Source organism: Euprymna scolopes, chromosome 2 (assembly GCF_053919585.1).
Source record: "Euprymna scolopes isolate OS-2025 chromosome 2, ASM5391958v1, whole genome shotgun sequence".
NCBI classification, from domain to species: Eukaryota; Metazoa; Mollusca; class Cephalopoda; order Sepiida; family Sepiolidae; genus Euprymna; species Euprymna scolopes.
In genome coordinates this window covers 62,422,695-62,446,585 of record NC_136483.1, presented here as the reverse complement: position 1 = coordinate 62,446,585, position 23,891 = coordinate 62,422,695, and the positions used below count along the sequence as shown (strand labels likewise).

At 32.6% G+C, this 23,891-nt stretch overlaps 1 long non-coding RNA gene across 1 annotated transcript in view; it reads right to left on the bottom strand.

Moving 5' to 3' along the window:
• LOC145291543 (uncharacterized) overlaps positions 1 to 23,891 on the bottom strand; it is a 41,818-nt gene that overhangs the window by 5,394 nt on the left and 12,533 nt on the right. The window lies entirely within an intron of this gene.

Genomic DNA, 23,891 nt, shown 5'->3' with positions numbered 1-23,891 from the left:
ATAAATGATCGTACGAGCACTAGGGACAATCGTGAAAAACTTTGAAAAAGAATGAGAAAAATTGGAATAGGAGGAGTGAAGCTGAGAAGATACCATGGATAGCAATAATGAACACGGCTGAAATCTTAAGGAAAACCCTCAAATGTGAAGACCAATCCGCAAGAGCAACAAATTCTAACTGACAATTAGAAACTGCAAGAGAAGTAAAACTAAAAAATAGAGGAATACCATATGGAACAAAGAAAACTGAAACTGCAGAATTCTATGCTAATTACCCTCCTTCTAAATAAATAAATAAATAGTAGTGTCAGCATTGACTGGCACCACACTAAATAGTCAAGAAGGATCGAGGAGGATGGAAAGACCAAGAAGAGAGCACTAAGAAGACCTCTAATGAGACTTTGGGAAGGCTTATTGTCATACAAATTTCAGTGAAGACCAATGGCTATTGCCAGCAAGAAGTCAATGATGCAAATTCACTTGCAAAGAGGTGAAGAATGCTGGAAATCTGAGGAGAATTGTCACCCAGACTCCATGGAACACCACCAGTTGTTGTCAGTGGGTAATCGCTAATGATGTCCTGTGTGAGAAATCCTAGTGTGTTGTAGTAGTAGTAGTAGTAGTAGTAGTAGCAACAACAACAACAATAATAATAATAATAGTGGAAATGGAAATGCCCACGACAGCCCTAAGAAAAATGGCAAACTGGAAAGCACTAAGTTACAATGGAATACATGCATACTGGTTAAAAAAATTCATGATCCTATTTGAAAGATTATTTCAAAAGCTGAGAAGATGTATCCACAAAACGAATGGATGATGTGAAAAGGGGAGAACCGCATAGATACGAGAAGGCACCCAAGAGGGAATGATCCTTATTAACTAAAGACCAATAACCTGTTTACCAACCATATGGAAAATGCTAACAGCATAACTAAAAAAAAACAAAAACAAAAAAAAAAAATTTATCACTCCCTTAATAAGCATGGATTATTTTCTGAGGAAGAGAAAGGCTGCCACAAAGAGGGGCTTATGACCTATTATTGTATATAAATCAAAAGATTCTGAAAGAGGTAAAAACCAGAACAAATAACAGCCATGGCATGGATAGACTACAAAAAAGTTTGACAGGATTTCTTAAGTATGGATAATTGAATGCTTGAATATGTAGAATTTATCAGATAAAATCATCAATTTGATTAAAACAGCAATTGAAGCATGGAGGTTGGGATTGACAGCTGGAAGACAACAACTAACTGAAATAAGAATACATAGAGACATCTCCTAAGAAGATTCTTTATCACCACTACTGTTCATCATAGCCATGATGCCACTGAACAACATACTATGGAAATGTCAGGCCGGATACAAGTTTACTAATACAGAAAAAAAGAATAAAACATATCATGTACATGGACAATTTGAAATTATTTTTCCAAAAGCAAAAAGGAACTGGAAATGTTGCTAAACACAGCCAGAATCTTCAGTTAGGACATACAAATGGAATTCAGAATGGAAAAATGCACACTATTAGAGATGAAAAGAGGAAAACCTGAGGCATCGAAGGGTAGAGGAGAACACTAGGTAAACATGATATCTACAAATACTTTAAAGTTCTGGAAGCAGATGCCATCAAATCAACAAAACTGAAACAGAAGGTTGGAAAAAATACCTGAAGAGAACAGGAAAACTCCTATAAACTAAATTATATGGTAGGAACTTGATAAAAGGTATAAACACCTGGGCACTGGGCAGTATCACTAGTAAAATATCCTGGGCGGTTCATAAACTGACCCCAAAAAGAACTGATACATCTCGATCAGAAAACCAGGGAACCTATGACCATGCACAATGCATTATACCCAAAAGATGATGGTGACCGACTCTACATGAAAAGGAAAGACATAAGAAAAGGACTAGTTAGTATAGAACTTGTGTTACTCACACAAAAAAGAATAACATACATCCAACAGAATTTGCAGCAAGAAATACTTAAAAGTGAATTATACTGAGAACAGAGATGCAAGAGACAAGATGGGAAAAGAAAAGTGGGAAGAGAAACAACTACGTGGACGATTCATAATAATATTAAACAATGAGACTCACAAAAACACCTGGACATTGCTACAAAAAGGGCATTTAAACAGAAACGAAATCTCGATTAGAAATAACTATCAAAGTTAAGATCAACAAAACCCAAGAAAACACCAAAGGTAAACTAAGGCAAAAGAGACGAAACGGTAAACCACATAAGTGAATGCAGTAAACTTGCCCGAAAAGAATATAACAACTAGTGCTGGGACGATTAATCAGAATCGGAAAAATGGTAATAGAGAAAAATAACTTTATAGTTAAATATTTAGAGATTTATAAAGAATCCGAATCTGGAATTGTGGAGATTGAAGGTTCAATCCTGGGTATTATTAATAATTTATAGATCTAGAAATATTAATAATAATAATTTATAGATCTAGAAATATTAATAATAATAATTTATAGATCTAGAATTATTAATAATAATAATTTATAGATATAGAATTATTAATAATAATAATTTATAGATATAGAATTATTAATAATAATAATTTATAGATCTAGAAATATTAATAATAATTTATAGATATAGAATTATTAATAATAATAATTTATAGATATAGAATTATTAATAATAATAATTTATAGATATAGAATTATTAATAATAATTTATAGATATAGAATTATTAATAATAATTTATAGATATAGAATTATTAATAATAATTTATAGATATAGAATTATTAATAATAATTTATAGATATAGAATTATTAATAATAATAATTTATAGATATAGAATTATTAATAATAATAATTTATAGATATAGAATTATTAATAATAATAATTTATAGATATAGAATTATTAATAATAATAATTTATAGATATAGAATTATTAATAATAATAATTTATAGATATAGAATTATTAATAATAATTTATAGATATAGAATTATTAATAATAATTCATAGATATAGAATTATTAATAATAATTCATAGATATAGAATTATTAATAATAATTCATAGATATAGATTATTAATAATAATTCATAGATATAGAATTATTAATAATAATTCATAGATATAGAATTATTAATAATAATTCATAGATATAGAATTATTAATAATAATAATTCATAGATATATAAATATTAGTAATAATTTATAGACAGAAATATTAATAATAATAATTTATAGACATAGAAATATTAATAATTCATAGATATAGAAATCTTAATTTATAGACATAGAAATATTAATAACAATTTATAGATATAGAAATATTAGTAATAATAATTTATAAACATAGAAATATTAGTATAATCTATATTTGTAGATATAGAAATATTAATAACAATAATTTATAGGATATAGAAATATTAATAATAATATATAGCCATAGAAATATTAATAATAATTTATAGATATAGAAATATTAATAATTAATAATTTATAGATATAGAAATATTATTAATAATAATTTATAGATATAGAAATATTAATAATAATAATTTATAGATATAGAAATATTAATAATAATTCATAGGCATAGAAATATTATTAATAATAATTTATGGACAGAGAAATATTAATAATAATTATTTATAGATATAGAAATATTAATAATAATAATTTATAGATATAGAAATATTAATAATGATAATTTATAGATATAGAAATATTAATAATGATAATTTATAGATATAGAAATATTAATAATAATAATTTATAGATATAGAAATATTAATAATAATTCATAGGCATAGAAATATTATTAATAATAATTTATGGACAGAGAAATATTAATAATAATAATTTATAGATATACAAATAGTAATAATAATAATTTATAGATATAGAAATATTAATAATAATTTTTAGACATAGGAAGAACATTATATGACTCCAAGAGAACTGAACGGACACTTTTAGCGCCATCATTTGTTAGTACCATATAAAATGGCCACTAAATGTTAAAAAGCATGAAAAGACTTATGAGTGTAAACATCGTCCACCATAGCTGCACTAAAGGTGCTTGAAGAATACGAGGATGCGTCACTCAAATTCCAAAGAATGTCAAAAAAACATTATCAGTGAGAATGAAGTAGTAAACGGCTGTTACGAGAATGAAAATTTCTAATATTAATTGGAAGAAGTGTGGAAAAGTAGGAGTAGAGACGTTATCCCTCACATTTAAAAAAAAACAAAAAAACATGACCTGTTTTTACTAGTGAGCAATCATTGGTAGTGACTTGTGTGAACTCTGAGTAAGAAATAATAAATTGCTACTGATAATCTATAAAGACAGCTGTATGTGTGAATGTTTGTATGCCCAGCTGAAACTAAAAAACGATAAAAAAAAAATATACTAATAAAGTTGGTATTTTCTTGATCGGCATTGTCATGGATGAAGAATATCTAAAAATTTAGAAAATGTTATTCATTCTCTAGTAGTCAATTGGGCCAGGTTTCTTCAAGGAAGATTGATTTTTCAATGTTATCATTTATTAATTTGCAAAGAAAATGCTAACTCATTCCTAGAGACATCTGTTATATAAAAGAGAATTGTTTGAGTGTACGTCTAGCTAGAGAGGAATGGGCTGGGGAAGAAGGAGAAAGAGGGTTGGAGGAGAGAGAGTAGTAAAATAGGAGATGAAAGAGAGAAGGGTAGAGAGAGAGAAGTTTTAATAGAAATATTAAACACTTTTGCTCCGGGCAACACCGGGTAGCCCTGGTAATAATTTATAAAGGATATTATTGCAGATTAACAGTATTTACAATATTTTTTTTAATTATACTCCCCCCTCTTTCTTTGGCAGGTGATTCTACTCATGCAAGTCATCTTCTGTCGCACGACAAGGTAGAGAATGGAGTTAAACCGCATCAAATAAAAAGGAGAACCGAGGGATTTGACAGAAATTTATCATAAGTTTTTGCCATTTAAAAAAAATACTTTTTAAGTGAAGCATAAAGATACTTTTTATGGAAGTTGCTCCAGACAAGATATAAAGCCATTTGATGTAAGGTGCTAAAAAGAACACAAGATGATTAAGGCAAAGACAAGAGACGCTTATTAACATTATTCTTGAAAAAAAAAAAAAAAATGTTATCCGTAGGAGGAAAACAGTCAGCGGGAAGAGAGTTCCACAAGTTTGCAATTCTTGGAAAGAAGTTACCGAAGTATGATGATATATTATAATGAGGTACCTGAACAGCGAATTGATTAAGACCACTAGGCTAATGAGTCAAACGAGCTGGAACAAAGGAAGAAAAGGATTAAATAAGACAATTCTAAAAAACAAAAACAAAAAAAAAACAATAAACATGCCATGATAGCACTTATAGAAGAGGCTGAGACTAGCACCATCACGTCTGTGAGAGAGACGGTGCAGAGAAGAAAAAACGATGGGGGCCAACCAACTTTCTTCAGAGGCAATTGATGGAGAGTGATCTCAGGGTCACCATTATAAAAAGTTTATTGGATAGCTAAGACACATGGTAGGAGATATTTAAAGATTGAAATTAAATTCAGTTGCTGCCAAAATTTTAGAAACTTGTAATGTAAGGTCACCAGAAAAAAGTCCCCCAAAATCCTTCTGAAGAAGAGAGTATATTAGTAGGGACGGGCAATGAAAGTGAAAATAATTTGTTTTCAAAATAAATCTTTTCACTTTCATTGCTCGTTCCTACTGATTGGATAATTCTGATTTGGATTGATTTTTTTTTCTATCAGAATTTTTTGGTTAAAAACATTAGTTCCACTTTCATTTCACATCTACATATATAAAAGCAACTCCTACTAGAACTTTATTTAGTTAATCTATTAATTTACACTATATTTTTTCTTATTTCGTTTGTGTGAACTATTTTTTCTTAGAAATTACTGTGCAGTTCTGTGATGAACTTTTGTTATAAGGTGCAGCGAACTAAATATTATGGTATTCATTCAATACAGAGTTAGGGTTTAATAAGGATTAGTCACTATGATACCATATTCACTCATTTGTTCTCAAAAACGGCTGATCTGGCTGAAATTTTGGATCAACCTTTATTAGGATAAGGTGCAACGAACTAAGTACTATGGTATCCGTTCGATGCACAGTTAAGGATTAATAGGGATTAGTCATCATAATATCACGTTTATTCTCACTTTTTATGAACAAATCTGGTTAAACTTTGTATGGACCTTTATTATAAGGCACAGCAAACTAATTATAATATTTGTTTAATGGATACTTTATCAATAGAGATTAATAGGGATTATTATTTAATGCAAAAATGAGCACAAATTTAATCATTTTCAATCATCAATTTAGCATAAAGCACTCATTCTAAGTCAACGGGATATAACTTTTGCTAAAACATCTAGTCTAAATATGAATGTCAATGTGTGTGTGGGGGGGGGGGCTTTCATATAGAAAGAAAGGTTAGATAATCTATATAAAAAAAACTAAAAATGTATTTATATGTAAAATATTCCGGGGAAGAAAATTGAAGTGGTCCTGGTTCTGTAAAGAATCTATGAAAGCAGACTCTCTTAAAACTTCAGATATATCCTCTTTTTATGAAATTTAAATCATACATATAAAATTTTATGGAGAAGATGGAAGTGATCCTAAATCTATGTGACCTCTTATCAGATTTTAATCAAATTTAAACCATGTGTATAAGACACTAAACCAGAGTTTTCAAATATTTCGGTTTCTTCTGATTATATTAGGATTTGAAACAGGGAGTAAAGAAAAAACATGTAATATAGTTTTATGAACATTATAAAAATAAAAAGGACAGCGGTCCTAATTATATCCCGAGCAACGATGAGTATTCCTGCTAGTTAAGTAAATAAAATACGGCTTTTTTTTTTTTTTTTTTTTTTTTTTTTACACAGTGATCACCACTTATCAAGGCCCGGAAGCCACTCAGGGATAAGGGTTATTGCAAGTACATTACGTTAGTGAGGAGATTTGCTGAAATGTTTACTTAAGGGGGCGGTTCATTAGGAATTTGTTAACATTGGACTTGAAGACATCCAAGTTGTAGTCTGGAGGGAAGCAGGCAGACGGAACAGAGTTCCACAGGCGTACAGTTCTAACAAAGAAGCTTTGTTCATGGAATCTGCGTTTTGATTTAGGCACAGATATAGAGTGGGGGAAATTTTTCACAGTGGATTCAGCTAGATGGGTGTTTTTCGTGAAAGATTGGCGAGGGGGGACCAGAGATTGGAGTTCAGATGAGCATCTGCCATGGAAATAACGATAAAACAAGGACAGGCTCGCAACGTCTCTTCTGTGGGAGAGAGGTTGCAGGGTAGAGAAAAGGGCATCCCTCACTAAGCCACGAAGTCTATTTTGTACTCTGTCAAGGCAGGATAGGCTGTTTTTAGCAGCTCCTGCCCAGATATGGCAACAGTATTCCATCCTTGGACGTACTTGGCTTTTATATAGATAGAGAATTGCATCCGTAGTGAGATATCTTCTGGAGCGGTAGAAGGATCCCACCATCTTTCCAGCGACCTTGGCAACAGACTTGATGTACGTGTTCCATTTCAGATCAGGAGTAAAGGTCAAACCCAGAAGCTTGTCAAAACACGGGGCCTCACCCAGACGAGAGCCATCCATCACAATTGATGCCAGATGGGGATCAGAGCGTTGATGATGTAAGGATAACAGTTTGGTTTTGGATGCATTAAAGGTAACCAGCCACCTCTTCCCCCACTGAACCACGCACTCGAGATCAGAGGAGAGAGAATCAAAGAGAACTTTGTCATTTACAGCGTTTGATGTGTTGCCGTAGATGGTCGTGTCATCAGCATAGATGTCAACGAATGATTTAAGTATGTGTTTAGGGAGGTCATTGATGTAGATCAGGAAGAGAGTTGGGCCCAGGATTGACCCCTGAGGGACTCCAGCATTTATATTGCAGGCCTCCGATTTTTGTCCATCTACCACTACTCTTATGAGCCTATCGGAGAGAAATGATTTAATGATTGAAAAAACATTTCCAGTTATGCCGTAGCTGGAAATCTTGTGAAGTAGACCCTTAAAGCTAAAAGCATTGTCTTCGTCAAAGAAAAAGATTAAGAACATCTTCACCTATAGCCGAAGATGTGTGGCTTATCTGAAATTCTGGATGGATGATTGACTGGGATGATCAAAGTAACATACATGACCATATCTATAAAGTCACACACATATGAGCTCTTTGATCGAGGAAATCATGAATAGATTTCTTAGGTTTCCGACAAGGTTAAGTGTCAAAAATACAGGACTCCTGACACACAAAAAAAAGACTCCCTCGAGTCATACTTATGACTAGTCTATTTGGATTATATCATAGTCAACTTCCACACTCCCCTCCCCCATTCCTGAAAACATTTTTCATGGAATTAATGAAATTCACCAATATGTTGGTTGAATTTAGCTTTTATGACATTATGTACAGGCAGATCGATGGTGTTTCTATGGGTGGGTGCATCTTCACGGTGGCCTTCTGAAATTCTGGATTGATGATTGACCGGGATAATCAAAAGCTATCAATTGATTAATTCAACTATGTGGTTTAGAGAGATTTGAAGAGTGGAATGGAATCCATTTGTTGTCAGAAGTTCTAAGTCATGTAAAGTATATCTACGGATATATGAGAGCCTCAGAGACACTTAGGCTTCCTATGAAGATAGTCCAGAAACAACTTATAGTTAAAGAAGCGGAGTAATCATTACTATTATCGACATAAACTATTTAAAATAAGTATAGTTGTGATATTAGTGTAAAAAACAAACAAACAATTTAGTTTGTTTATGACCCATGTCTGTTAAAAAACATTTGATATTTAAAAGTTTAAATCATTTATGTTTGCACTAATAAAGGTATACATACACGTACATGTAATCATAAAGCCGTTGCACAACAAAAATTGGGACAGTACACATTTACTCCAATATTTGAATGATCTTTTATATCAAGAAAAGGAATCCAAATTTCATTATGATGTTACAATGTCCTTCACTATTTAACTCAGGTTCGATCAATATCTCAAGAATTTTACACAGAAATTGCAATTCATTTCATATATAAGCAAAAGGACAGAAAACACAATGAGAGAATTTAACACTTAAAACGTCTGCCGGGGAATGTCGATGAGACTGCACGGGCATCTTTTGCTGGCCAGAATGCTGACTTTTCACTTCACTGGTTTTCCGACCCCAGCGTCAAATTTGTAAAAGAAATAAATACCATCAGGCTATTCGCATGCATGCATAAAAGAATATATATTATATGTCTATTTGAAATTCAACTAATCACTATAAATAGTGAGTAGTTGAATTTCAATGATGAAAATTTAATTTTGAATAATAATATTTAATGTGCTATGACAGAAATTGTTGACGGTTTTCAACGTGTATCACACACACACACACACACACACACACACACACACACACACACACACACACACACACACACACACACACACACACACACTGGTGCATAAGGTATCTGTGGACACTTTAAGCACTTAAAAAAAACCCCGGAAAATGAAACTGTTAAATCGTTGATATTTATAATTTCCTGTAACAAAACAAATGAATATAATACGTTTTATTCTGTATATATCCTCCTTCCGCTTCTATCCCCGACTCGATTCGAGGTTGAAAGCGACTTCAAGCTTTGATCAGGTGATCTTTATTTATACCCTCTGTTGCTTGGACTATTGCTTCAATCAGAGAGGATTTGGTGTTATGAGGATGCTTATTAACTTCCTTTTCAATTACATAATAATCCAAAGGATTAAGGTCTGGTAAGTTAGGAGGCCAGAAGTTTGGTTTGACGTCATAATGAGAATTCTCGACTATTCAATCCTGGGGTTCGAGAGCTTTATGGTGCCGAATCTTGCTGGAAACCATTAGCTACGTTGTATATCCAAGGCTTAATCATGGTTTGAAGAGTCTTGACACCAGTATCGGCACTGACTAAGCCCTGAGGAAAAAATGAGACGACATGTGCTTTTTCACTGTTAACACTGAAAAGCATCACTGGTGATTTTTAGAAATTTTGCAATTTCTGAATTGTTGTTTTTCTCTTTTATAGACACTATTACAGCACGTCTTTTCATTTCATTAGTTATAGTAACCTTCACACACACACACACACACTTTAGCAATTATTTTTTATACCTACAGACACTAGTGTTTCATACTGTTGGTAAGAAGATTCAAACCCAATCACAACAAACCCAGTTTGATCAGCTTTATAAGTTGTTTTTTTTTTTTAATATATATTAACAATTATATTTATACCCGCATACACTAGTGTTTCATACTTACGCAACCATCAGTGTATGAGATGATAGTTACTGCTGGTTGGAGATTCAAACTCGGTCACAAAGAAACCACTGACTCCGCAGGCTAATATCTTATCTCAAGGCCACCGACAATTACCGCAAGAATTGAAGGAAATTAAGTGTCTATATAATGTATTTTTGCATATACTTTCTATTTTTTTTTTTTTTTTTTTTGACCAATCTTTTCATTTTATGTTTAACTGCCATATTTCACAATCGACTTTTTATGCATAAGTGCCTGTAACATTTTGGAAATTTAGATATTCAATACACGATTTCATTTTACTTTCACTAAAAGACAAATCATATATCAACAACATGTACATATTGTGCGTTTTTAAGCTTTTCTTTTATTTAAGGTTGTAAAGTAAATATACAAAAAACTTCTAAGAAAAAAGCTTTCTTCTGTAGCGTTTAAAACGTGAATTATCTCCCTTACTCTTGATTGGTCCTAAGTAAGGGTCCAAAGTTTAGATTGGAATCTGATTGATATATTTGTAGATGTTATCTTTTTTATATAAAATAGCAATTTGCATAAAATTAATAAAACTGGCTTGTAATTTATTCCTCATGGCAACTCGTAAAACAAATTTAAGGAAACCAAAGAACATAATGAAACAAAATGTCAAATGGGTAAAACAGTTTAGCGGTCTGAATAGAATGCAATGAAAAGTTGCGTACAGGTGATAAATTTTTATTTAATATTTTTCCCTTTTTTTTTTTTTTTTTAGATTATGACATGAAGCTAAAATCTACAGTTACACATAAAATCTGAAGAAAAACATCTTTTTAAATGTGTAAATATGATAGTATTTCCAAGATGGCTGTATGTCATGCTTCCATCTTGGAAACCTGTCAATTATACTAGTATATTTACTCATTAAAAGAATGTTTTTCTCCATATTCCATGCATAATACTAAATGGATTTCAACTCCAAAATGTTCATCATGTCAAAAAAAAAAAAAAAAAAAGAAAAGAAAATTCATCGCATTCTGTTCAAGTCGCTAAACTGCGGTTTTACCCACAAATGTTATTTTCCATGTGAAATTAGGTGAGCAGTTTAATTTAACCCAGCGAGAACAGGTAACGGGAAAGAAAATCGATTTTTAATTTTTTTTATAAGATTCTTTGTCCTTTGCAGAATAAACTTCGTACTAATAGTATATTGCTTGCAACATAAGTTCTTAGGCTTACCTTTTACCCCCCTCCCTTCTTACTCTCGCCCCTTCTTCTACTCTCTCTCTCTCTCTCTCCTACTCCCCCTTTCTCTCCTGTTTGGGTCAGAACAACACTCGCCGCATTTACCTTAGTTGATTGTAGCTAGGTAGGTTTTACTTTCAACACACTTGCTTTCCTAAGTACTTCCTCGTCTCCTCCTCTCTCTCTCTTTAACCATACCCCCTCCCCAATATCATTTCTCCCAACCTCAACGTTTCTTTTATTTGTACCCCCCCCCAAATAATAATGACAAAAGAATTGTTGAAAACACTTCTGTTTCATTTTGTTACCGGGTCGATGTGCACACCACCTGTGACCACGTGGTAAGTGACGTCCCATCTTCTGGGGCATAACACGTGCCGCGTGGACCACTGACGTCACACAACCTCGGCAACGTGGCCGTGCAGCAAGCAGAGGCCCACAGCTGGCAGAGACAGTCAACGCGACAACGACGAAGTAGGAGTGGGTGATAACATCTGGGAGAAAAATATAATAAAGGAGGTGGGGGAGGGGGTCAATTATCGACCATGATATCGCCTTGTTTCAAGGACCAAAAGAAGAGGTTCTTCTATTTCTTCGACTTTGAAATAGATTACAACTTAGATGTTAAGTTTAAACTATATTTTATTTAATAAAATGCAAGCTATAATTTCTGCAATACGAGTTGTTTCTGATCTATTTCAAAAATGTAAACGAAATTGGAATAAGTACAGAGTCGAAACAATAAAATTGTCACCCTAGAAAAGACGACATGATTCCATTTCTGTTTGATGAAAACCAGTTTTCTTTTTTGTTGCAGACCATCTACTAGTTGACCAGTTGTGTACAAATCCCAAGAGCCATAGAAGCCTTCTATCGTCTGAAAGTGACACAATGTTTAATGAGCGAGATTGGAGATGCACCACTGTACAACTTGTGCTCTTTACTGATCTAAGTTATGACAACAGATCATTGCCAGTACCCTGAAAATGTAAACCCGGGCATTTAAACGCTTGAGGGCACAGCACAACAAAATTTCTGGCCATGGTTATGGTCTTTGGTGTGATTTCTACCTGTATACCAAGTACGTCTTAAGGATGGAGTATTGTTGCCACATCTGGGCAGGAGCTGTTAGAAGCACCTTATCATGCCTTGACAGAATTCAAAATAGACTTTGTAGCCTGTTCTCTTCCCTGCAACCTCTTTTCCACAGAAGGAACGTCGCGAGCTTGTCTCTGCTTTATAGTTATTTTCATGGCAAGTGCTCGTCTGAGCTCCAATGGTCCCACCTTGCCTGACTTTCACGACAAACACTCATCTAGCTGAAACCACTATTAATAATTTCCCCTACTTTTTATCTGTGCCTAAACCTAAACGTAAATTCCATGAACAAAGCTTTCTTGTTAGAACTGCATACCTGTGGAACTGTTCCGTTTTCCTGCTTTTCAACTAACTACAATATGGTCGTCTTCAAGTCTAACGTAAACAAGTTCTTGATGAGCCGTCTCCTTAAGTAATCCAATTTACCAAATTTACACTACTAATGATTATTACGATATTTTCCTATTGACTACTGTACACTAATTGACTCTTATCCTTGAAGGACCTCTAGGCCTTGATAAGTAGTGACTCCTTTGTAAAAAAAAAAAACAAAAAAAAAAACACCATGGCCGAGGGACAGAGGCAGGAGCCTTGCTGACAGTGCGGGACCCACAAGATCTGAAACTCTTTCCTGGATCCTGTCCAAGAGTGAGAGATCAGCGACTGATGCACCAGTCCAGATGTGGCAACAATACTCCATGCATGCATCCTACTTCCATAACGGCACCAATATGCAGAAACTCAAAAGCAATGTGAGGAGCAGACTTTTTGTCACTCAACCTCTCACACAGTATTCATGTAGATACTATTTTAAAGTTGGCAGGGCCTCATATGATGGATAGATCTGACATTCAGCAATATTAGGGTCACAACACTGTAAAATTCAAGAGGTTTTGGCATAAAGATCTATCATCTTCTGGTCGTCATTGTCTTTGCAGGTGTCAGTCGCGGAACTGCAAATCAATGTAGTAAGAGTAACAAAGTTACTTCTGCGCATGTGCAACCACCATTCCTTTGTATGTCTTGGCCCAAATATTCCCAGATTTTGTATGCAACCATCGAGTGTCGTTGCTCTTGGTGTTGGGATAAAAGCCTGCAAGCTTTCAGGTCTAACGAATTGCTTCAGGTTTCAACCAATGAGGAAGACTTCATGCATACCAGATAATCCGGACACAAAATCTTTGTGGACTCTACACAGAAGTCCGACTCATTTATCAACAGCAACAGCTTTATGAAGTATTAATATTGTTTATTTTATTTCCCTTCATTTCAGGAGGTTAGACACAAGGTCAATTGTTGGTTTGATGAAAGTGTTTGCATGGAGCAAACTGGATTTGAACTTGACAGACCTAAATTTTCAATCAGTGTTGTTGACCACTTAGCCACCGCCACCATCTTGAATAAGTAATAGTATTGTTTAAAAGCAAGATTAACACCGTTTTGTTAAGTGACTAATTGTACAAGTTCTATGTAAGCAATGGAAAAATGTGTGCTGTCATTTGTGACGTCGTATTATGTACTAGTATACATAAATGTATACAAAGAATTATCATTGAATTGAACATTTATTAATATTGTAATGTATTTCTGTCTATATGTATATACTACAAATATTAATAATTTACATTATATTTCTCTTAGTCTGTGTCTGTTCCACTTTTTCTCAGAAACTACTGGTCCGATATGGTTGAAATTTTGTATGGATATTTTTATGAGGAGGTGTGACAAACTAAGTATTATTGCATCCATTCGATATGCATTTAGGGATTAATAAGGATTAGTCACTATAATACAATATTTACTCCAGAAGTTTTCTTGGAAACTACTAGGTTGATCTGGTTGAAATTTTGTATAATAAGGTGCAACGAACTATTATGGTATCCATTCGATGCATAGTTAATGATTAATAGGGATTAGTGTTTGATGGAAAAAATTGGCATAAAGCACTCATTCTAATCTAACTTTTTCCCGTTTTTAATAGGTTAAAAATCTAGCATAATCTTAATATTTTCATATATTTATGCTTATTTTTATTAACACTTGAAACGGAAATTTATTATCATTTGCGTTTGTTTATTATTTTAAATTTTTGTAAAAAAAAAAACACACAAAAAATAAATAAATAAATAAATAAAAAGTAAAGATTTAATTGTCATATAAGTTGTTATAGGGCAAGACTATCTTCTATGAATTATTCACACGTGTACCAGGTATCCCCCATCAAATATCGCTGTAGTTATTTGCTGAAATAAAATATCGCTACTGAAACGGAGAAAACACCACATCATCAGAAACATAACTTTGACCGTCAGTCTAACAGTATATTTGTTGCTGTCTAGTTCAGATGTGGAACGTCGACCAGTTGCTCCATGTATTTTTGTAGGCCAAAATGTGCTTATCCTAATTTGTGGGCGTTTCAAAAAACCACACCTGGCCTTGTGACTGACTCGCTTCAAAAGAATGTAAATACAATCTTATTAAAAGGGAAAATGGGTTGTTATTCGTTATTTTACTGTTAGTAAATGAATCTTTTGAGGAAGATGTCTGCTCTGAAAAATAGAAACAACTATTACCAGCATGAGTGTCTCTTTGGTTCTTATCTTTTTATCCGACCGTAAGACTCCTCTTATTTCTTCCACGTAAGTGACCTTTCTGTAACTTAGTTTGTTTTATGTCGTAATTTTCACAATAAATGATATATAGTTATATGATGTCATTTAATGTAATTTTATCATGTAACACCCTCACTCAGGATACGGGGTTACATGTAAAATCACAATTGAAAGTTCAGTGTGTAATATCACGGTGTAATCGCTAGAAATTATCCTTAGGATATAGATCAGTGGTTCTCAAACGTTTCTTACCCATAGACCCCTCTTTCCTTCTTTTTACTTGGTGGACCCCCTCATAACTATTGGTCATAGTATGGTATGGCAGACAGACGATATAATAGGAATAATATAATGCCGAGCCGCATATTTAAAACCAGCTCATATTACTTTTTCTTTCTTTTTTATTGCTTCCAAAGCAATTGAAATATTTTGAAATCTAGAAAATACATTAATTGAGAGGTTTACTTCAACATTTTTTCACGTCAAACCAAAATTACAGTAGAAATTAAATTTTAATAATAAAAACCATTATGAGTTGGTTTTATTCATGAACCACCAAAATATCATTGTAGACCCCCAATTGTTATGTGGACACCCAGAAATATTCCATGAACCCATAGGGTCCGTATGGACCTCGGTTGAGAACCTCTAATACAGACAAAAGAATAATTAGAAACTCCACTTGAGTCACATTGTTTTCATAAGTTATTTCCTGCGAAAGTAGGGGAAGGAATTGGCGAGCTGCTTCTTTGTTTCAGGCTTCGACCTTATTACCAGATAATCAAGGTAGTTGCTTATATCCGTCAGATACAAGAAACTGAAAAAAAAAAAAAGAAGAAATTTCAGATGACGCCTCCTCACCCCTAAAAACGAAATAACTGAAGAATCGTGAAGAATTATTAACTAACAAATACATATTGCAATCTTCGTCGAAGCAATATCTCTACTATTATATAAAAGGAATTGCGTATGTGCGTATTTGTGTGAGTTCATTCTTTATGGAATCGGAAACGGCTGGGCTAATGCTTTTGAAATTTCACACGAAAGTAATTGATGTGTCTAGGGGTGTTCTTACATAGGTTTTGTGTCAGAATGCCTCTGATAAGTATATAATCGATAATCGGAAAAATCCGATTAAAGAAGAAAATCCGATTTGACTAAACTTACCACTTTCATACAACCTAATATCAATGCATTTGAGAAGTTTTATCGCGTCCCAAGCAGAAATGTCCAGCCTATAAAAATCAATGGTAGATTCTTTTTTAAGACATAGGCGTATTCAAAATGAATGTTTCTTTTTAGTGCACAACTGAACCATGATAATTGACTTTCGCATTTTAAACTTATAGTGAAGCTATAATTTACAGATTATTTTATAAAATCAACAGTAGATTCTCTACAGTGCAATATGCGCTAATCACTGCAGGAAGGCATATGAAGCTTCGTCCTGGTACACTGCGAGGATGGGAGTGCTCTTAACTAGAGTAGGCAATCGATCGATTTGATTAAAAAAAACTGGGCGATTTCAATAAAAGTATGAGAGGGTGAACATTTATTGATCCTCATTTAATCCCAGACAACGTCGGGTCTCCCTACTAGTAAAATTATAAAAATAAATACCGGTGGTGGAGACATCTATCTATCTCTCTCTCTCATATATATATATATATATATATATATATATATATATATATATATATATGCACACACACGTTAAAAAACATTTAAAAATAAATGTTTAAATTTTAACAGTATTTCTTGCGGTTAACGGTGACCAAATGAATTAGATCCTTGCTAATGAAGCCAGAGATGGCTTCTGTTGCTGGGGTTGAATCTATCGATCGGTGTTAATTGTGACACCCTGCACTGATGATTCCCGAAAGGATGAAACACTAGTGTTTGTAGGTAATTAATTATTTTTACAGTAAATAATTATGTCAGCCTCTTTAAGAAACTCGTTTCTCATCGTTGAACACTTTCATTTGAAATAAACTCAGTCAACTTAGCTCATATGCACAGATCATCATATAATGATTAGATCACTCTGACAGACGTTAAAAAACATTTAAATATAAATGTTTAAATTTCAACAGTATTTCGTGCGATTAACAGTGGCCGAATGGATTAGGTCCTTGCTAATGAAGCCAGAGATGGCTTCTGTTACTGGGTTCGAATCAAGTAAAAATGCACTGATGATTCCCGAAAGAATGAAACACTAGTGTCTGTTGGTATTTAATAATTATTATAGTAAATAATTATTATATACACACCCACACACACACACACACACACACACATTTGAAAATTTTTTGGGAAGTACATTGCTAAATACAGACCAATTAGCATGATCATTAAAAAAAATACAAAATGAAAATAAAGGTTAGTTAACCAGGTTTATATACACATATGTGTGTGTGTGTGTGTGTGTGTGTGTGTGTGTGTGTGTGTGTGACTTACTATTTCGCATTGAGTGTTTTGAATTTTAAGCCTCAATTTAAAACGAAAAAAAAAAATGGGATTTACCAAGCTTTTAAAATATAAGTTACATATTCATTAATTATTTTTTAGATTTGTTTTTGCGAGCTTATGATTTCCCATCAACTAATTATATGCACACACATATACATATGTATATGCACACATAGATATCAACAATAGAATGCAAGACTCCAAACACCATTTATTTAATTTCAAAAAATCCATACACTTGATAATTCGTTTCGTATACACATGAACAAATAAATATAGAAATCATTCTATAAGAAAAAAGACTGAATAAAAACAACACTAGCGACCCAGGCTAATGCATTAGAGATTCTAAATTTTAACGACCCCCCCCCCAAAAAAAACTATTAAATTATAGAAACAAAATAGCAAAAATCTGTACACACAGAATAAACTTTACTTTAGGATAATAATAATAAATAAAAATTATTAACTAAACTAAGCAAATAAAAATACTCCAAATATGCACATGTTAAATAAGCTCAACTATTAATTCGATGCATACAAAAAGGTGTGTGACCCTATACAAAACAGAATAAAACAGAACTGGAATTCAGTTGAATCTTTTCCAAGTGGAGTCCGGCCATTGGCTGATCCAAAAATAAACCTGCAAGCAGGATTAACAAATAATCTGATTGGTTAGCTAGTTAAACATCATGTGTATATATAAAAGGATAAAGTAACACGAATTTTATGCATTTTAGCCTGACGATTCCCTATGGAAATGAAACACAGAAGATTCTGTGTAGCGTTGTTGTCCTATATTTTCATAACTCACTATATAAAATAAGTAAAGTCAAATGCTTTGACTTGGATAATGTTCTAACTAGATAACAAAAATAACATCAAAGTTAAATATATGAAAGAAGAAGTAAATACAGTCAGTCATATACCAATAAATGCTGCGGGTATTGAAACAGTTCTACGGTTATAGAACCTAGAATCAACCAGAGCTTACATAAGACAATTTAGAAAGATATAACATAACATATTCATCATTAAGTATTTAACAAAAGTTAAAAAAATTCAACATCAAAGTTTTAATGTACGTATGTTTCAGAGACAATTTTTGTCAAGTCTCTTCATCAGCTCAAATTAGAAGGAAATTTTCTGTCAGAAAACAGATGCATCCACAATAATATTAAAATAAACTTAATCAGCATTAACTGAGCATCATCTTCCCTAATTCACAGGAGAGTGTTTTTTGATGTTCCTATGTATGTGACAGTCATTTTCTATAAACTAATCTCAAAACTTGTTACAATCGCAATGTGAAGATTTTACTGGTGTGATTAACGCTTGGTTACAATTTGAATCTGCTGGATACTTTGTGTTGAGATCGCTAATAGTTGTAAGGGACAAATTTTGCTTTCGTGTATAGGAACAATGTTCTTTTTTTAATCCAGTTTCTTAACCGTTTCTTTTTATATGCATATATCTCTAATAATAAATGCAAAATATCATATTTAAGCATATTTTACGACCGGGCATAATATAGAATTACTATAATGAAGCATTAACTCGATCAGGATATCAAGGAAAGACCACATATATAAAGTAGGTGGATAATGAAAATAGCAGAATAAACTAAACAATATCATTTAACATGGCGATGAAGGGAAGAAGAAATGTAAAGAATAAAAATAGGTATAAAAATAAAGATAAGAATAAAAAGAATGAAATTAAAAATGATAAAGAAGCATATGGTAGTAATAATGCAGTTAGAAATAAGAGAAATAGGCGCAAAAAGCAATTCTGGTTTAATCCTCTTTTCAGTGAACATATACAAACATATACAAAATAATATCTCAAAAGAATTTAACAAAATATTTGATAAAAACTTTCCCTCAGAAAATAGATTAAGTAATATAATTAATAAGAACACAGTTAAGCTTTCATTCTCAACTGCTGCTAATCTAGGTAAAATTGTAATAAATTCAAGAATCAGGTGAATTAAATATTGAGAAAAAATGTAACTGTAGAATACCTAACGAATGTCCATTGGAGGGCAATTGCTTAATTTCTGAAATTGTATACAAATATGAAGTTAAGGTGAATAGGGGGAACTGAATGTAATTTTAAGGACAGATACGGAAAGTATATTGCATCATTTAATATTGGACCAGAAAAATAACCAAATTGGAATGAGGATATGTATAGAAATAATGATAGGACAATACATGATTTAACATTTAAATAAATATACCATAAGATATGATTTAACATTTAAATAAATAAATATATCATAAGATATGATTTAACATTTAAATAAATAAATATATCATAAGATATGATTTAACATTTAAATAAATAAATATGTCATAAGATATGATTTAACATTTAAATAAATAAATATATCATAAGATATGATTTAACATTTAAATAAATAAATATATCATAACATGATTTAACATTTAAATAAATAAATATATCATAAGATATGATTTAACATTTAAATAAATAGATATATCATAAGATATGATTTAACATTTAAATAAATAAATATATCATAAGATATGATTTAACATTTAAATTATTTACATAACCAGTATGGGATGGAGATAAATTTTAACATTATTTATATTAACTTTTTAATTATAGTTTTTTCTTAAGGAAAAAAATGAACAACTGTACCGTAACGTGAAAATAAAAATTTATACGAAACTGAGGCTGGTTGAGATAAGAATAGTTGGACACATAAATAGAAACTAATATTTTAAGGTGTAGATTAAGATTTGGAGAATAAATCAATAAAATACCTAAACCAGAAAGGATAAAGTAATTAGAAAAAACATTAAAAGATTAAAGGAATATAAAATAGGAAATTGTTGAAGCATCATATAAAAAAGAAGAAATACAAACATAGGGCACTTACTCAATTCGAAGTCAATGAAAAAAATAAATAAACAGGAATTAAAATAAAATTGATGAGTAAAAGATGAGTCTAGCTGCTCGATCCCTTAAAATAGGGATTATGAATATATATATATATATATTAATATATGTATAACAAATATGTTTTAGTGTCCGAAGAGTAGCTATTTTTGGAATGTTTTTTAAATGATATATTTAAATTTGTCAGAATAGTTATGAAACACTTGTAACACATAAAGAAATATACCATATGATTTTCTCATTTCATACTTTGTTATTTGGATTTTGCAAAAATATTATATATATATATATATATATACTAAAACACCCATGATCTGTTAAGTTACAACCACTATTACAATTTTTTACACTTTGATTTCATTATAAAATTCAGAAACTGGTATTTCTAGGAACGTATAATGTAAGTGAAAGTATTTGTTGTTTTTAACAACAAGCAATGCACGGCCTTAATGAAATTTGCAAACTTTATTCCATGGACGTTAATATAAAGTATTGATTTTTTTTCTATGGCATTAAAATAAAAAATTACTTTGATCATGAGAGTTACGTTATTCAATTGCAGCTATGCGGATGATCTAAGGACAACGGATAGGGGCAAACAGACAAATCAGATACCACTGCACTGGGGAAGGTAATGGCAACTCACCCCATGTATTCTGCCAAGTTCAAATCATGTGATGTCTTCAGAGGAATCGGACCAACAATGGACTGAGGCCTATAGATAATACTAACCATGATTTCATCTACAGCATAGAAAATGCCACGGCACAACAAGATTGATTTCATAAAATCAAACAATCTTATAGATTCGCTGTATGTTATTTTAACTATTTTACTCCCCCTTAATTCAAGGACTAAATGTATTAAATCATTTCTCTCCGATAGGCTCATAAGAGTAGTGGTCGATGGACAAAAATCAGAGGCCTGCAATATTAATGCTGGAGTCCCTCAGGGGTCAATCCTGGACCCAACTCTCTTCCTGATCTACATCAATGACCTCCCTAAACACATACTTAAATCATTCGTTGACATCTATGCTGATGACACGACCATCTATGGCAACACATCAAAGGCTGTAAATGACAAAGTTCTCTCTGATTCTCTCTCCTCTGATCTCGAGCGCGTGGTTCAGTGGGGGAAGACGTTGCTGGTTACCTTTAATGCATCTAAAACCAAACTCCTATCCCTACATCAACGCTCTGATCCCCATCTGGCATCAATTGAAATGGATGGCTCTCGTCTGAAAGAGGCCCCGTGTTTTGACAAGCTTCTGGGTTTGACCTTTACTCCTGATCTGAAATGGAACACGTACATCAAGTCTGTTGCCAAGCTCGCTGGAAAGATGGTGGGATCCTTCTACCGCTCCAGAAGATATCTCACTACGGATGCAATTCTCTATCTATATAAAAGCCAAGTACGTCCAAGGATTGAATACTGCTGCCATATCTGGGCAGGAGCTGCTAAAACAGCCTATCCTGCCTTGACAGAGTACAAAATAGACTCCATGGCTTAGTGAGGGATGCCCTTTTCTCTACCCTGCAACCTCTCTCCCACAGAAGAGACGTTGCGAGCCTATCCTTGTTTTATCGTTATTTCCATGGCAGATGCTCGTCTGAACTCCAATCTCTGGTCCCCCCCTTGGCAATCTTTCACGAAAAACACCCGTCTAGCTGAATCCACTGTGAAAAATTTCCCCACTCTATATCTATGCCTAAATCAAGACGTGGATTCCATGAAAAAAGCTTCTCTCTTAGAACTGCACGCCTGTGGAACTGTTCCGTCTGCCTGCTTCCCTCCTGACTACAACTTGAATGTGTTCAAGTCCAACGTTAACAAATTCCTAATGAACCACCCCCTTAAGTAAACACTTCATCAAATCTCCACACTAAGGTAATGTACGTACTTGCAATAACCCTTATCCCTGAGTGGCTTCCGGGCCTTGATAAGTGGTGACCACTGTGTAAAAAAAAAAAAAAAAAAATCTTATTACACCCATAGTGGAAACTCAGTTACTACGCTTACACAGTGGTGACTAATGTAAAACATTTTTAAAGAAAGCTCGTATTTAAAGTTTGGAAGACATTTTTTTTTTTAATTTAAATTTCCGATTTTTGAATATCATTTTTTTCATTCGCACCTTCCTCTTGGAAAAGGTGGTTAAGATGTATTTCATCCTTAAAATGAAACAGAAGGTATAGTAATAACAAAAAAAAGTTATAAGTTTGTTTCTTTTTATAAAATAAAAATTTACTTTGATCATTCATTTACTAGTTAACAAAACATTAAATACATAAAATTTAGAGAAATCGCAAGTTGATATTCCGTCAAAAATTCGACCATAGACAAACTTTTCAAGGTTAAAGTCAGATAAGATGCGACATTTCATTGGTTACAATATGGGCCAAATAGCGAGATTTTTTGTTTTAAAAAAGGATGAATAGAACCTAAGTTATCGCTAAAAATGTGACATTTTGCTTTCTTGTGATCTTGATCTTTGACATAGAAATACCAAAATGAAATCAGTTCTAAGATGGATCATAATCGATATTTTGGCTAAGCGCTGCAGTGCAATGCGCCGCTGCATACACAAATAAACAAACATAACAAATAAATTCGAAAATTTCATTAATTTTATCAATTTATTTTAAAATCAAAGCAATTCATTTTTTGGTTAAAAAAATTACTTTCACTTTCGTTGTCCGTTTCTTGATATATCGGGAAATTCTTCTCGCATAACTAAAAATAAGTCTTTATTTCTATACCGGAAGCGCTATCCAAAGTTGCCGGGAACAAAACTAACATATTTCTATTAAAATTTCTCTCTCAACCTCACTATCTGCCTGTCTACTTTTTTCTTTTCTCTTATCTCGTTCTCCAGTTGGACGTACGAACGGACGGAGGGACAAACAGATAGATGGACACACAACTTTCCTTTATCTAGATACTTTGAGGAATGCGTCGCCACAAGGGAATTAACTTCGTGGTAATAAATCAGAGTTACTTTCCTTTAGTAAAGGAAATGGTTGAATCTTGTACGGATTAGTGAGAGTTGACTGCGAACCTGAAACATTTAGATCTCCAGCAGTTGAGCAGTACTAAATATATCCTTCTTATATATATAAATCCTTCTTAGACAATAGGACCATCCAGGTTGTCATTGATGGACGTACATCCAAGCATCATAAGATTAATGCGGGAATGACTC